Here is a 16,675-nt window from a genome sequence, read left to right as displayed (position 1 = left end):
GGAGGCTCCTGGAGTGGGATACACACAAAGAGGAAATGCAAGCTCCAGGACCCTTCCCACATGCTTGGCCCTATACATCTCTTCCCTGTATACTTTGTAATAGCCTTTCTAGTACATGGGTAAACGTAAGTAAGGCTTTCCCTGAGCTGCCTGAGCGATTGAGTCAAAGCTGAAGAAGGGGTTGTGGGAACCCAGGTACATAGCTGGTAGAGCAGAAGCACATCTGGGACTTGCACCTGGCATCTAAAGGTGGGGGCAGCTGGCTTCTGGGATCCCAGAAGTCTGTGTTGATTGCTGTGGTGTGAGAGCTGGGGAAATGCAGCTCTAACCGAGGTGGTCTACGTTTTTAAAGTTAATTTCATTTTGAAAATTGAAGATTATTTAACCCTAAAGATAAGCCGTTAACGGGATTACTAGACAAGCAAAGGAAAGGAAAGCCTCTCATGGAAATGTGAATTCTCAAGGATCATTGTCTGCACCTCAGCCAGGATCCACTACATAGTATCTAAAGCAGAATGCAGTGCAGAGAGTTGGTTACATGGTGACAAAAAGAAACAGAAATCCATCAGGGACACCAGAGACTGGTGGCAGCAGGAAGTGTCTACCATCCCTAGGCCAGGAACAGTAGTGAGCTAATAACTGGCTCTCCTAGAGAGGGGGGAAAAAATCACTTGTGGCATTGTCCAATTCCAAGCTAGCAATCCTTTCACAGCCAGCTAACAAAATTCCTAAGTATTTAGCAGTCTGCCCTTGTAAGCCAATACACGCCAGCTCTAGCACACCCCTGGCTGGAGAGACAAGGGGAGCCAGCAGTGTTATCCGAGCCCCCAAGAGAAACCAGAACCAAGGCAAGTGTCACTGGGGATTTAGAGATGTGTAAGAGACAGTCATTTCCGGAAATTGCGCATGCGGCAGAGGGAGGAGGAGGAAAACCCTGACTTTTCCCTTCCTCTCACCTTCCAGTCTCCCACCAGTTCCTGGCCAAACCCAGTTGGAAACCCTGGACCGGTCAGAGGCTGGGACATGCAGCAGCAAAGCAGTGGAACAGTGAACAATGATGGCTTATCCCCTTCTTTTCCCTTCCATCCTGCCGTCCCTTACAGTCTGCAGTTTCTCACTGTGCAGTCTCAGATTGCTGAGAACTTTCTTCCCTTCTGAAGATTCCCATGAATTTCCCTTCCCGTGGTCTGGTTTTTCACGCCATTTCTTTGCTGTTCTACACATTCTCTCTCTTGCTTCTGCACCTTTCAGGAGCTGCCCGGTTCTGCAGTTGCTTCTCTGAGCTGCTGCTTCCCTCTGCCTTGCTCCTGTCTGTCTGGATGTTCTTTCTGGAAGGGAGGGTGATCAGATTCCAGTGTGTGCCCTGTTCAGGGTCTTTGAGAGGAGAGGAAGAAAAGTCTTGCTCAGGACACCCTAGGTAGAGGGAGCTTTACAGAAAGGTTACTCCTGGATTGAAACTGCAATTTGGAGGACTTGGGGAGATGAGAAGCCTCTAGAAACCAACTACTCGCTCTTTTTGCCCTTCCCATGATGCCTGCAAATGCTACTGCATTCTTTAACCGGCTGTTTCTCCCTGGCCCAGATTCTGGGGGCCATGTAGCCATCATGCCAGGCCTTCCGATGCATCTCTAGCCAACCTGCAGATGGGCTGCCCTACAAACAGGCATCCCATCTGTCACAGCTCCTGGGGAAAGCTCAGTGCTGGACTTTCTAAGCTAGGGCTACAGACCATCCAGTTCAGCTCATGTAATATATTGTGACTATGGCAGGCACAAGGCTCACCTGTCTGAGGAGAGTTGTGCACCTGCTTTTTCTGCGCTTGCTTTGCTCTCCTCTTGGTGTGACCACGTGTGCAGTAAGGATAATCACACATTTGAGGTCTGCCTGGCGTCTGTGATGACAGATCTTAGACCACAGACTCTGCTGAGACAGAGGTCCTTAGCCATGGCTGAAATTACAAGCACCTGGAGGACTCCGGAAACTCCCCGTGCATGCCTCACCCCAAGACATTCCTGCTTAATTGCCCTGTGACCAGATTGGTATGGTGCTTTTTAAAATGCTGCCCAAAAGACTACCATGCACTACGGGATCCTGTCCTGGTTGCCTGGGCTCCTGGGTCACCGACTTGCACTGTCACATCTTTCCTACACTCCGCTACTTTGTGTGAATTTGGGGGACTGCTGATCTCTTGGGATACCCTATGGTTTAGACAGGGAAAGCCTGGGGTTCTGACAAAGGACTGTGGAGAGGCCTATGCCTCACACAAATGTAGTAAACTTTGTTTCTAGTACTTTCCCACTTTAAAATGGCTAGCTAGGCAGGATCAAAAAGACCTTCTGCCCTGGGGCTGTTTAGTCTGGCAACTGGAAGAATCACTTTTCACTTTTTGTTGTTTTTGTTTTGTTTTACTGCCCTCTCGCCCTGAGTGTGGGTTGCCATTAACATAAATGCTGTAATACCTACAAGCTGGGAGGTCCTGGGCTTATGAATGGCTTTGCTTGTGAAGCCCATTGGAGTCGGAAGTTTTCCACTCTGGCTGGTTACATTCAATGCCTGTTTTCACAATCGTTTCACATATTTAATGCATGCTCCTCATCTTTCTTCTCAATATCACAGGGGTTATAAAATGACTCTTGAAGTTGGGCATATTTGAGGGCAGGTCTGAGTTGCTGGCTGAACTGCATTTGAGCTTAGACTTGAAGTTCCCCTTCCTGACCACTGGGGGCCAAGTGAGAGCTCTGCTTACCGAGCGTCGAGCGTCGTCGCCTAAGTAGTTGCTGTGAGCAGCTTAGCTCCTCAGTAGGAAAAGTACTAGTAGGGATGATTCTGCCTACAGCCCTACAGGATGTCGGGGTGAGGGGTCGGTGGGGAGCTGGAGCCAGGGGGTGGTTGTGAGGTGGTAGTTATGACTACTCTTTCTCCCTCGCTCTCTGTTCACTGGAGTTTCTTCCTCCTTAAGGACATTAGTTTCCCCCCTATTCTAGCAATCCCCCTCCTCACACCACCAAAGCACATTTTCAGTTGTAGCTTCAAAGAAGGCAACTGGAAAGGCTAATAAATTAGGTCATGTCTATCCTCAGCTGTTTAATGGCTTGTACTGACATCCCAGCAAAAGCCTTTAAGAGGTTTATGAGTAACATTCTCCCTCTGGGGTAGCTGTCTCCACCTTCAAAGCCACACCAGACCCCCCCTCCCCTAGCTCTGCCCAACTCTGAACATCTGCTCTGAACAACGGCTCCTGCTTCCTCCCCAGCCTTCTCTCTACTCTCCTCGTGTGTCAACTTAAAAAAAATGTTTAATTTATTCAAGAAACAGAGAGAGAAGGGGGAGAGAGAGAGAGAGAGAGAGACCAACCTCCTATCCACTGGCTCACATTCCAGATGCCCACAAAGGCCAGACTGGGCCAGGCCAAAGCTGGGAACTCAATCCAGGTTTCCTGCATGTGTGGCAGGGACCCACCTACTTAGGCCATCACCACTGCAAACTGGGATCTGCATTATTAGGAAGCTGGAGTCAGGAGCAGAGCTGGGCATTGAAGCCAGGCACTCCAAAATAGGACACAGATAACTGGCATTTTGATGCCTGTCTCATGTGTCAACTTTTAACATCTTGTTCATGACCTCCCAGAGCCTGAAGGAGAATTCATGGGAACAAAAGAACACGGAAACATAAATTTTGGGTTGAGAATAATTTAATCTAACAACCAACTCACAGATATTGTTCATGCCACAGTTTTCAAACGGTGCTCCAAAACAATGACTGCTTTATCACTGAAGGGGTAACATGCTTTCCTGTTCTCAGCGTACCTTAGCTGAGTGTTTGAGATGCTGTAGGCACTCACAGGTGGCCTAAGAGATAAAAGATTCTGCACCTCCACAGAGCCTGGGTCATTTCACGAGGTAAGGCAGGTCCTGGCTACTTCTTTGGCTCAGATCTCCTTCCTTCCTGGAAGGCAGGTAGTCATCAGGATTTTTTACTGTAGCTCAGCCAACCATGAAAATTAAGTGCTAGGAGGAGCATTGCAATTTTACCTGTCTCTCATGGACCTGCCAAGTATGACTAGCTCTTCCTTTTGTAACATTAAGTCAGCTGCCTTTGGAATCTGTCATTGCCTCAAATCCCTCACAGCATTGAGAGAGATCTGGGGACCTCTATTAACTCCATGTAAGGTTTCAGAGAAGACTTGCTGGAGGGGATGATGCCTGAACTGAGTATTTTTTGTTTTGTTTTGTTTTTATTTGAAAGTTGGAGTAACAGAGAGGGAGAGATAGAGAGAGAGAGAGAGAGAGAGAGAGAAAGTCTTCCATCTGCTGGTTCAGTTATCAAATGGCCACAATAGTCAGGGCTGAGCCAAACCAAAGCCAGGGGCCAGAAGCTTTATCCAGGTCTTCCACACTGGTGCAGGGTCCCAAGCACTTGGGCCATCTTCCACTGCTTTCTCAAACGCATTAGCAAGGAGCTGGATTACAAGTTGAACAACAGGTCTCGAACAGGCACCCATATTGGCTGCCAGTGCGGCAGGAGGCAGCTGTGTCACAGCCCTGGCCCCTGAACTGAGGTTTCTTTTAAAAAAATTATTTTCATATACTTGAAAGAAAGAGAGAGAGAGAGAGAGAGAGATCTTCTATCCACTGGTTTATTCCCCAAATGCCCACAACAGCTGAGGCTGAATCAAGCCAAAGCCAGGAACCAGGAACCAAATTCAGGTCTCCCATCTAGGCAGCAAGGGCCCAAAAACCTGAGCTATTACCTGCTCCCTTAAAGGGTGCATTAGCAGGATTGGAAGCAGAGGCTCTAGACTCAAACTGGCACTCTGATAAAGGATGCAGATATACCAAGTGATAGCTCAACTCTCTGAATCACAACACCCACCCCTGAATTGAGTCTTGAAGTAGGCAAGAGCTGAGTGAAAGTGGGATGAGCACTCCAAATGGAATAAACACTGTTACATGAGGCTCAAAGATGTGCAAGACTGTGGTGAGATCCAAGCATCACTGGCAGTGGATATCACTACCTGTGGAATCTGTCATTGCCTGAGGACCCTGGACTTGACAAAGCTGGAGGCAATGAGGAGCTTTTTTGGATGTTTAGAGCAGTGCTGACAACTCAAAGTTGCTTCTTAGGTGGGTGAGAGCTCTGGATGAAGGGTGAAGCCTGGATTAGAGAAGAGTTGTATTTAGGGGCTGATTGTGTTGGAAACTTGATCCCCAATGCAACAGCATTGGGAAGAAAAACCCAGTAAGAGGTGATTTGCCCTTGTGAGTGAGTTACTGTCACTATCATGGTTGCAGGTTAGTTTTCTAGAGTGAGGTTTCGGGAATTTGGGTCCCTCTCCCTCACTTGCTTTCTCACACTTTCTTGCTCTCCTTCCTTTTGCCTCAAGATTGGCACAGCATGAAGACCCTTGACAGGTGCTCCTGGACAGGTTCCAGGACTGTGAGAAATCAGTTACTTTATAAATTACCCAATCTGCTAGAGCAGCACAAAACAAACCCAGACAGGGATCTTTTTTTATTTTTTATTTTTTGACAGGCAGAGTGGACAGTGAGAGAGAGAGACAGAGAAAAAGGTCTTCCTTTTGCCATTGATTCACCCTCCAATGGCCGCCGCAGCCAGCGCGCGGTGGCCGGCGCACCGCGCTAATCCGAAGCCAGGAGCCAGGTACTTCTCCTGGTCTCCCATGGGGTGCAGGGCCCAAGCACTTGGGCAATCCTCCACTGCACTCCCTGGCCATAGCAGAGAGCTGGCCTGGAAGAGGGGCAACCGGGACAGAATCCGGCACCCTGACTGGGACTAGAACCCGGTGTGCTGGCGCCACAAGGCGGAGGATTAGCCTAGTGAGCCGTGGTCAGGTAATATGAGTACTGAAGGATATACATTCCTCCATCAGCTTTGAAATACTCAGATACATTGTCTCTTGAGGACCATTACCTCTTGGCAATTGAGGTCAGCTTTTAGACCTGAGACCAGGATTGGGGGTGAGGGGGCAGTGGGCAGATTTCAAAGCAGAATTCTGGCAAGGGAGTTGCAACTTGTTCTCCAGCTCCAGATGGCCTGGTGAAGGACTCCTTGGGGAGAGGCTGAAATCAGCCCACCTGACGGTAGAGGAGGCAGCTGAATGGCCCACAGGAACCACACACCGGCAAGCCATGGCAAACAGCCTGGCAGACAGCAGGTGCCCAGCAGGCCAGAGGAACTGCAGGTGCTCTCATTTCCTCCCTGTAGCTTTGGACTTTGTCAGGAGTTTTTTCTCTCTCCTATTCTAAGCAAAAACAATTAAGGCCAACTGATCATGGAGCTCCACACCCCACCCCACCTCCCAAGAAAAAAAAGAAAAGCTCAGCACGACACTGCATTTCAGGGGGCTGCTTGTGCTCCCTGAAGCAGCAACAAGCTGGCTTTTCAGATCACCCCATTGGTAGAAGGTCAGCAAAAGGCATTTCGCCTTCAGTGAGCGCCAGACTCCTGTCCTCACCAGCACAGGGCACTGCGGATCTTGGTTTTGAAGCTTGTCCAGAATCACTGAGGAGAGAGGCAAAGCTATCAGTGTACCCTGTGCCCACCTACACCCACCAGGTAAGCTCTGTGCACCACATAGGCCCTGGAGGATCATTTGACCTTGGTATACCAGAACTTGCTTACATATATTGAACACAACTGTGTGTTCAAGGCAGCAAGGCTGGCTGGCGCCGTGGCTCAATAGGCTAATCCTCCGCCTTGCGGCGCCGGGACACCGGGTTCTAGACCGGTCGGGGCGCCGGATTCTGTCCCGGTTGCCCCTCTTCCAGGTCAGCTCTCTGCTGTGGCCCAGGATTGCAGTGGAGAATGGCCCAAATCCTTGGGCCCTGCACCCGCATGGGAGACCAGGAGAAGCACCTGGCTCCTGCCTTCGGAGCAGTGCGGTGCGCCGGCCGCAGCGTGCCGGCCGCAGTGGCCATTGGAGGGTGAACCAACGGCAAAAGGAAGACCTTTCTCTCTGTCTCTCTCTCTCACTGTCCACTCTACCTGTCAAAAAAAAAAAAAAAAATGTGCAGCAAGGCTGTGAGTGCTATTGTTTCTGGCATGATGATAAAAGAAAGGGATACTTTTTTTGCAATTTTGTCTTGATGTGAATTTACTTAAATAAATCCCAACATTTGGGAGGATCAAGATTAGCAACATTTTAATTTATATTAAAATAAGAGGTACCTGACAGATACTTTGAGGACCTACTATTTTAATTTATGGGCTATGCAGTCTGCTATGGTAAAATGCAAAGTGTAGGACCCAGACGTTTATAATCTATTTGGGAGGACAGGACATGAAAATTTGAATACTGTTAAAGATGCATGACTAAGTGCCTGATGTGTGGCAAGGCAGTAGTGAAATTGGCTTTGGAATGAGAGAAAGATGGATAGAAATTGACATTATTAGGAAAGTATTTGTAAAGATGGGGGCCTTGCAGGGTGGTTGGATGTAGATGTGTGGAAGGTGGAAAGGGGAGAATGACTTTCAATATGGATTGTTAACACTTCCATTGAACCAACTGTATAGAACACACTTACTGAACTTGAATGAGTAGTTGGACCATTTGTGCCAATAGTGGAAACTAAAGTCCTAAAGAAAAGTCTGATGTTTGTTTCCTGTTGGTAACTGCTGGCTTGCCCTAGCATTCTGACCCACCTGACTTCTTCCCCACCCTGCTCCCAGCGATCTGTTCACCTTCAGTAACAGCTGCTTAAATGTTCACTAATTTTTAACAAACTTGTGCATAGAGGGTGAGATTTAGATAGACTGTTTTTGCTTTTTAAAAGTTCTATAAATATTGAATAGAACAGAAGCACAATATCATATGTTGAAAGATTTTTCTCCCTATCTCTGGCTTTCATTTGAATCCTTAGCATTGTAGAATAATCAATCAGTCACAGAGTGCCTTAGCCCTCTGTATGAATGACTGGCAAGAGGCCACAAGAGTAAATTTTTACTTTGGGGCAGGAATTGTGTCACATTGGGTTAAGCTCCTGCTTGGGGCACCCACATCCCATATCAGACCAGAGATCAAGTCCCACCTCCGCTTCTGATCCAGCTTCACATAATGAGCTGGGAGGCAGCAGATGATGGCTAGAGTGTTTGAGTCCCTGCAACCCACATGGGAGTCCTGGATGTTGTTCCTGGCTCCTGGCTCCTGGCTTTGGCCTCCTTAGTTCTGACTGCTGTAGGCGTTTGAAGAGTAAAGCAGCAGATGAAGATCTCTCTCTCCCTCTCCCTCCCTCTCCCCCATCCCCAGTGTGTGTGTGTGTGTGTGTGTGTGTGTGTCACTCTGACTTTCAAATAAATAAAAAGAAAGAATCCCTAGTTTCCCCCTCCAAGTTCTGTTCCTACATAAACACACAAGAAGCCTCCAGACGATTTGTGTCTTCTCCTGCATGTCTACTAAAGAAGTGAGAGTAGTTCAGTGCTTCCGGGGTTCTTATAGCTGAACGGACACAGGACAGTAATGTGAATATTAATAGATAATGGTTGACATTCATGAGTAAATCTGGACAGTTCCTTTGATGCAAGCCTAACAAAAACTTCATATGACCCTATAAAACAAAACAAAACAAAAATCAGATGAAACTGAGTCATCACTTACTTTACCCTCTTCTCTCAGATTACTCTCTGTACCAGTGGTGGCCGACGCACATATCCTATCTACTTTCCAAGTTGTTTGCTCATATCCTGGGCAATGAGTATCATTTAATGATGAACAATGACAGATTCAGATTCTGGCCTAATGGAGCTTATGCTTCGGTAGGTCTAGTAATAACTGTCTTTTAAGGCCCATCTTCATGACTAATTTCCCAGCCCTTAGCTGCTATTATTCTCATTCCTTATAATTTTAAAGCAAAAGTCTCGGTTTTTCTATTAGATGATCTATCATGCCCTGTGTTTTTTCACAGCGACTTTGTAGATATTTTCCATGAATCAGTCCTCCGTTCCCTAGTGTCTTTATATCATCTTTACAAATTTCATTGCTTATCATGACTGAATAGGATTCATCTTTTTTTCCACTCAGAAAATTATTCTACAGCCCTTCATTTAAGTGCCAGCACTGAGTTAATGAGACAAAGAAGGTATAAAAAGTGCATCTCAGACAAAAGAGAAACATGCAAAATGGCCCAGAGAGCATGGCAGAGAGTTTGGAATGATTGGCACCTACGAAATAGATGAGGGAGTGATGGGAAACAAGTCCAAATAAGTAAGCAGGGGGATGGTTGAAGACTTGAGTTTTACAGATGAAGAAAATGAGACACATGGAAGTCGGTTGACCAATAAGTCATAAAGTTATAAAGAGATTAGAACTCGCCACTGATCATTCTCCCCATCCAGGCCCAGCACTCACACACGTCAGCCCAGACAGTGATTTTTATGCTCCCACGCCAGTCTGAGACTGGGAGAGGATGAAGATAATGATAGGGAGTGTCTATGACACTATTGTCTGTATAGTTGGGCTACATGACACCTTTGTTTGCAGTTAGCCCTGCAATCTGAACAGAGGCATGAGCAAGAAGAAGCAACCAACAAAGAAAATCAGGCATACTGAAGATGCATTCAGCAGGCATCTGTGACAGGCGATCATGGCCAAGCTCAATCTCCAGCTATTGCTATGTAGACCAGCCTGTGAGCTACACTGAAACAGATGCCAAGAGTTGCCAGTTCTGCCATGATTTTGCCTCTTTGAACTTCATAGACCCAATATTTTCAGTGATACCTGGGTTAAAATTATAAGCAAAGGTGTTGAGCAGTTAAGTCATGAAAGCTATACATGTCCAATAAACACAGGAAATAATGTACAAACTCTCTAATAATCATAGGAATGCCCACCAAAAAAACCCCAACTCTTTCTTTTTTGGCTGTCGAATTAACAAAGATTAAGAATTGTCATAACTAATATTGGTAAGGACACGGGAAAATAAGTCTTCATACAGAGAAAAACTTCATACAACCTTTCCCCAGAGTAACCTGGTGATGTATCTCATAAATCATTAAAGCATATTTGTCCTTTGGCTTCAAAAATGCATTTCAGGAAAATTAATCAGAAATATGTACAATGCTAGTTCTGAAGTATTTTTTAACTTTTATTTAATGAATATAATTTCCAAAGTACAGCTTATGGATTACAATGGCTTCCCCCCCATAACTTCCCTCCCACCCCCGCTCCCTCTCCCCTTCCATTCACATCAAGATTCATTTTCAATTCTCTTTATATACAGAAGATCAATTTAGTATACACTAAGTAAAGATTTCAACAGTTTGCACCCACACAGAAACACAAAGTGAAAAATACTGTTCGAGTACTAGTTATAGCATTAAATCACAATGTACAGCACATTAAGGACAGAGATCCTACATGAGGAGTAAGAGCACAGTGACTCCTGTTGTTGACTTAACAAATTGACACTCTTGTTTATGGCATCAGTAATCACCCTAGGCTCTTGTCATGAGTTGCCAAGGATATGGAAGCCTTTTGAGTTCGCCGACTCTGATCATATTTGGACAAGGTCATAGTCAAAGTGGAAGTTCTCTCCTCCCTTCAGAGAAAGGTACCTCCTTCTTTGATGACCTGTTCTTTCCACTGGGATCTCACTCCCAGAGATCTTTCATTTAGGGTGTTTTTTTTTTTTTTTTTTTTTTTTTTTGCCAGAGTGTCTTGGCTTTCCATGCCTGAAATACTCTCATGGGCTTTTCAGCCGGATCCGCATGCCTTAAGGGCTGATTCTGAGGCCAGAGTGCTGTTTAGGACATCTGCTATTCTATGAGTCTGCTGTGTATCCCACTTCCCATGTTGGATCTTTCTCTCCCTTTTTTATTCTATCAGTTAGTATTAGCAGACACTAGTCTTGTTTATGTGATCCCTTTGACTCTTAGTCCTTTCATTATGATCAATTGTGAACAGAAATTGATCACTGGGACTAGTGAGATGGCATTGGTACATGCCACCTTGATGGGATTGAATTGGAATCCCCTGGTATGTTTCTAACTCTACCATTTGAGGCAAGTCCAATTGAGCATGTCCCAAATTGTACATCTCTTCCCTCTCTTATTCCCACTCTTATTTCAATATTATGACTGAAAAATTAGAAACAACTCCAATCCAGCAGAAGGGATAGGAGTCACACCTAAGTCTATCATAATGTAGAGATGCAAGGGTAGAATATTAGTGTAGCACAGCATTCATGCTACAATGCTAAGTGGGAAACCAGGGCTGTACAACAGAATGTATGGTGTAAGAGCATTTTTTTAAACAATGTGTGTATGTGTAACCAGTGTATTGTGCAAGCAGGAATTATAGAATGGGAGTATAATGCAAAAACACCTTTGGTTTTGTCTCCTGCGACCTCTTTATACTCCACCAGGTAAAAAGAAGGGCGATCCCCTGACTTTTCTGCTTACACAAAGGGAATAAAAGTCCCGGGTCCTTTTAAGACATAAGACACAGTCTCAATTCAACAGGATAATTAAAATGTCTGGTCCCAGATTAATTCCAACTTACTCAGAGGAAGCAGCCACTTGGTCTTGCACAGCTGCCACTTGCTCAACAAGATGCCTGTAACAGCAAGGAGGGATTCGATCCTCCTTTTCCCTGTACGTTGCTCCCTCTCCACGCCTGTGATGGCAGGCTCTGCTCCTTCCAGGGTTGCAGTGGAGGATGGGTGGGAGCAGAGGCAAGAATGTGCATGGGATGCAAGTACTGAAGAACTCTTGCTTGGCTGGAATGTTTTTTGGGCAGAGGGAACAGTTGTTGAATCTGCGATGTCCTTCTGTAGCCCTTTGGATGCGGGTGGTGTCTTCTCCCTGCTTTCTGCTGGGAACCCAGCGGTTCACTCACACCCTCTTTCTAGTAGGTCTCTTCAGCCCTAGAGCCAGCTCTTGTGGGTGTGAACCCCATGCCTCCTCAGCCTCTCCTTGTCTCTGGGAAACACACACCATGAGGAACCCTGCAAGTGAGAACTGGCTGCCCGCAAGCTATGCGCTGGACTCTGCAGGGGAGGCCGCTTGCCTAACCCCAGTCTCTCAAACTCAGCCTTCTCAGGCCAGCGTTGGACACTGGTCTTCCTTTCCCCAGGCTGTGGGGACATACCTCAGTTCTTCTGGTGGTATGGCTGAAGCCCACTTCTCTAAAGACAGCCTCCTGATTTTCCCTCTCTCTCCACTCACCTGAACCGATGTTGGTAAGGGACTTGCAATCTTAGCACAAGGGCTTTGGGTTTCATTTTATTTTTATTTTTAAGAAAAGCTTTAGGCCGGCACCGTGGCTCAATAGGCTAATCCTCCACCTGCGGCACCAGCACACCGGGTTCTAGTCCCGGTCAGGGCACCGGATTCTGTCCCGGTTGCCCCTCTTCCAGGCCAGCTCTCTGCTGTGGCCAGGAAGTGCAGTGGAAGATGGCCCAAGTGCTTGGGCCCTGCACCCCATGGGAGACCAGGAGAAGCACCTGGCTCCTGGCTTCGGATCAGTGCCGTGCGCTGGCCGCAGCGCGCCAGCTGTGGTGGCCATTGGAGGGTGAACCAACGGCAAAAGGAAGACCTTTCTCTCTGTCTCTCTCTCTCACTGTCTACTCTGCCTGTCCAAAAAAAAAAAAAAGAAAGAAAAAAAAGCTTTAAAATGAATATATATATATATATACACACACACATATATATATATATTTGGAAGGTAGGCTTATGAGAGAGAGGGAGAGACAGAGAGATCTTAATCTGCTGATTCTCTCTCCAAATGGCCACAACAGCTGGGGCTGGGCCAGGCTGAAGCCAGGAGCCAGGAGCTTCATTCAGGTCTCCCATTTGGGGACAGGGGCCTGAGGACTTGGGCCATCCTCCACTGCCCTCTCAGGCACACTAGCAAGGAGCTGGATAAGAAGTGGAGCAGCTGGGGCTCAAATCAGCACCCCTTTGGGATGCCAGTGCTATGAACAGTGGTTTAACCCACTGCACCACAGCACCAGCCTGAATTTTGTTTGTTTTTGTAAATACCACAAAGCAAATTCTCCTGGCTGGTCTTCTCACAATGCACTTAGCCAACAGGCATTCTTGCTTTCCTTGCTTAGCTAAAACCAAGACAGGCAAAGCCCCAGTCCTGTTTTCCCTGGCTTTAAATACATGAATAATAAATGTACACACATCAGCATCTCTGATGGTGGGGATTATGAGTGATTTTATTTCCTCAAGTCTTTGGGTGATTCCCAAATTTTCTGTATTAAATACAATTTTATTTTCATAATGACAAAAGAAAAACTTCTAAAAATGTGTAATAGCAAAGCAAACTCAGTTTTGTTAACATTTGAAATTTCCTGTCGCAATGCTGAAGCATTCCCTTCTGAGCAAACTGCTCCATGCTGCTTATGGCTGGATGTTTTAGTTATGCTCTTTCAGGTGACAAGGAACATACACTGGTTCACACAAGTGGCAGGTGACGCTTTGTTGTAGGGGTACACTGGGGAAGTCAGGAGACATGGGAAACAGCCTCATCCCTTCACAGGCAGTCCCGGATCCAGACTGTCGGTCAGAATTAAGCAATGTTCTGCTGCCACTCAGCTGGGCTGGTGATCACCAGGCTGGTGGCTCAGTCTGTCTTCTCTGCTTCCCTATTTTGACTTCCTTTGCCATGGCTGATTTACTGCTTGCAGCTTTTCTCTCTGTCCCATGGTTTCTGCTTCTTCAAGATTCAGAAGCCTCAGGGCCTTCTACTCATGATACTGCTCAATGTCTTTTCCTATATGTCACACAGCCTCTGTGTCACTTTGGTCATCATGATTTCAAAACATGACAAGAAGAAAGATGTGATTAAATGGTTAATCATTCTCTAAAGTAGAGCACATGGCTGGGCAGCATTCTTGTTCATGTTTGGCTTTTAGGTCAAGCACGAATCCCTGGTTCAGTTGATAAGGGCCGGGAATGCAAAAGAACTTCGGTTTCCTTCACTCAAAGCACAATAACTACCCATGGCCACTCTGTAGGAGTGGAGCTGGCTCCCAACACATAATGGGCTGCCTCTGTGCCACAAATGTACTATTTTTCAAGACAGAGCTATGGCTTAATTCATTAGTTCTGTGGCTTAACTGAATTCTATTTGAGAGTGTCAGTGAAGAGAATAGAGGTACCAGAATTATTTGAAACAAAACGAAGCGAAAAAGTGGGAGACGGGTCAGAAATCTAGATTTCTTTTTCTAAGCCAGACATCTTTATTTTACCTAAAAGAAAACGTTCTTACAAACAAGAACAAAGTGATTCAAAGCTAAATGGACGGTGACTTGTAAAACTGAAGGCAATTATATACAAAAAATAGGCCACACCTACATACACATACCAATAAACAGTTCTTTTCATTTCCAAACTGCTTCTAGCATTACTGCTTGTTTGCTTCAATGTTTCTACTCATTTTTGAGAACTGCGTTGCTTGTTTACCAGTTGAGTGCAATTATTCTGTACCTATTCTTGATGTACTGAGATCTGTTCATTTAGAGTATATGATATCCTCTGAAGTCCTATTATCAATTGTATTGTATAACAAAGCTTCATTTAGGCCTTTTCTGCTAAGACTCAGTGAGATTTCATGATGCATAATAATGCATAATGCATTATAAAGAATGATCACAAATTTGTTACTGCACTGACGGAGTTTCTGGACTCAAAAGGCTTCCATAGCCTAGGCAGCTCATGTCAAGAGCCTCGGGTGGTCCCTGACGTCATACATAAGAGTGTTAGTTGTTAAATTAACAACAGGAGTCACTGTGTACTAACTCCCCATGCAGGACCTCTGTGCTTAATGAGTTGAATTATGAGAATTAACTGTAAAACTAGTTCTCAAACAGTTTGTATGTGTGTGTGTGTGTGTGCAAATTGTTGAAATCTTTACTTAGTACAGAGTTGGTCTTCTGTGTACAAGTTAATTGAAAATGAATCTTAATGGAGAATGGAACTAGCAAGGGGAGAGGGAGGAGGAGGAGGGGTGGGAGTGTGGGTGGAGGGTGGGTATGGTGGGAAGAATAACTATATTCCTAAAGTTGTACTTAAGAAATTTATATCCTTAAAAATAAATTAAAAATGTGTTATCGTGATTGAGAAAGAATTTGCATATACTAGAATCTGAAAATTAAAAGGATGGTAAATAATAAAAATATATAACTATGACAAGCTTTCATAAACATGTTACATAATCTAAGTAGACACAAGGATGTGTCCTGCCAGCATTATTTCACCCTGGGTACAGATTTTGTTATAGAATCAGTCTAGGAGTGCTTATAATTATAGCTAGATCTAAGGACAAAACTTAGCAAGGTCTTCTGGATGAGATACTACTATATGAAAATAATACTGCTAAGTAACAATTCCATTGACTCCATTTAATACAAAGAGCTAGGAGGAAGTGTTCAAAGGGGAGCCCTCTGGAATGTAATTCTGCAGCATCTTTGGGCGAGGTGGAGTGGCTTGTTGAGTCAGATGATTTGTACATATATAGAGAAGAGTAGTTTGCATAGCACTGATCTTTGTGAGGCAGACTTGCTAGTTAAGATGGGAAAGGCTGGAAATGTTTGTATAAGAGTTATTTCAAAGATGAACTCTTTTCAAAAATATACTACATCTCTCTGTGTAACTCTGACTTTCAAATAAATAAATAAATCTTTAAAAATATATATACTACAAACTGTGATTCCACCCAGTGAACTGTAACTGCCATTAGCATCCAACTTTCTTTGACCCAGGGAACAAATTCTGTGGGGGACAATGGCTCACAAGTCTGCATCTCCACCGTCTCCACCGGGAGCTCAGGAGCAACACACTCATGGTGCTGACTTCTAGGAAGCCACAGGGCATGTTCTCAGCATTCTGTATCCTAACTCGAAGACTGAATAGTTTTTTGACACCTGTCTTTCTTTCCTCCTGGCTTGCATATTTGATCAGTGTAAATGGCTGGAGTAGGAAATTCTTTTAAATTGAAGCTAATTCCAGAATGCTAGCTATGATTTGGTTTCCTAGCATCTTTAAGATTGCATGAAACAGGGTGAATGAATGAGTACCATTTATTATAACTTTTAATTACATTATACAAGTGAAAGTAACATTCTGTCTGGACTAAGAATGAATCCATAGGAATATCACTTTCCTTTAACCTTGTTAGATGGCCCAGGCTCCTCTTTTTATCTTCTACAGTCAGGACAGCTTCTGAGGGTAAGCATTAAATTGCCTAAGAGGGAAAATCACACTTTGCATTCTTATCATTGAAAGTGAAGGAGGGATACACTAACTATTCATGCATACACTAATTCACAGATTCACTAATATTCATACATAAATATTCATTTATTCTATCTTGTTTGCTAGCGGCACAGAGGATGTGGCCAGAATTTAGCACATAGCTGTAATATAATAAACAAATTCAAGATGTCGGGATCACACACTTTATGGATTGGCAGTTTGCAGGCTCTCACCTACCTGCAGTTGTGCTGGTAATAGCCTTACAAGAGGCATCACAGCCAGTTCTGCAGCTCTGAGAAGCTTCCCTGTGTTTGTAGAATCCTAACCCTCAACTTGTCTTAACTTGCCTTACAAGTGTCAGTGGAAGATGTCTAAACATCTGTACAAAAATGAGTAAGAGGGATGAAGGGGCCGGCAGCGGAGTAAGCTGCGATTATGATGCCAGTACCCGTATGTG

At 45.1% G+C, this 16,675-nt stretch overlaps 1 protein-coding gene across 2 annotated transcripts in view; it reads left to right on the top strand.

Moving 5' to 3' along the window:
* The window catches only part of EXPH5 (exophilin 5), an 87,601-nt gene that overhangs the window by 17,384 nt on the left and 53,542 nt on the right, over positions 1–16,675 (top strand). Inside the window, exon 1 of one of the 2 annotated variants that reach the window (XM_051819907.3) lies at positions 6,370–6,576. The exons of the other annotated variant lie outside the window; for it this stretch is intronic. The gene's annotated coding sequence lies outside the window, so the exon portion shown is untranslated. Of the gene's footprint in view, positions 1–6,369; positions 6,577–16,675 lie in introns of those variants that run through there. 2 annotated transcript variants of the gene reach the window in all.

The sequence above is a fragment of the Oryctolagus cuniculus genome, chromosome 1, assembly GCF_051225735.1.
Source record: "Oryctolagus cuniculus isolate XC-2025 breed Fujian yellow rabbit chromosome 1, ASM5122573v1, whole genome shotgun sequence".
Lineage (NCBI taxonomy): Eukaryota > Metazoa > Chordata > Mammalia > Lagomorpha > Leporidae > Oryctolagus > Oryctolagus cuniculus.
The sequence above is the reverse complement of the archived record's forward strand: the minus strand, read 5'-3'. Positions and strand labels throughout refer to the sequence as shown.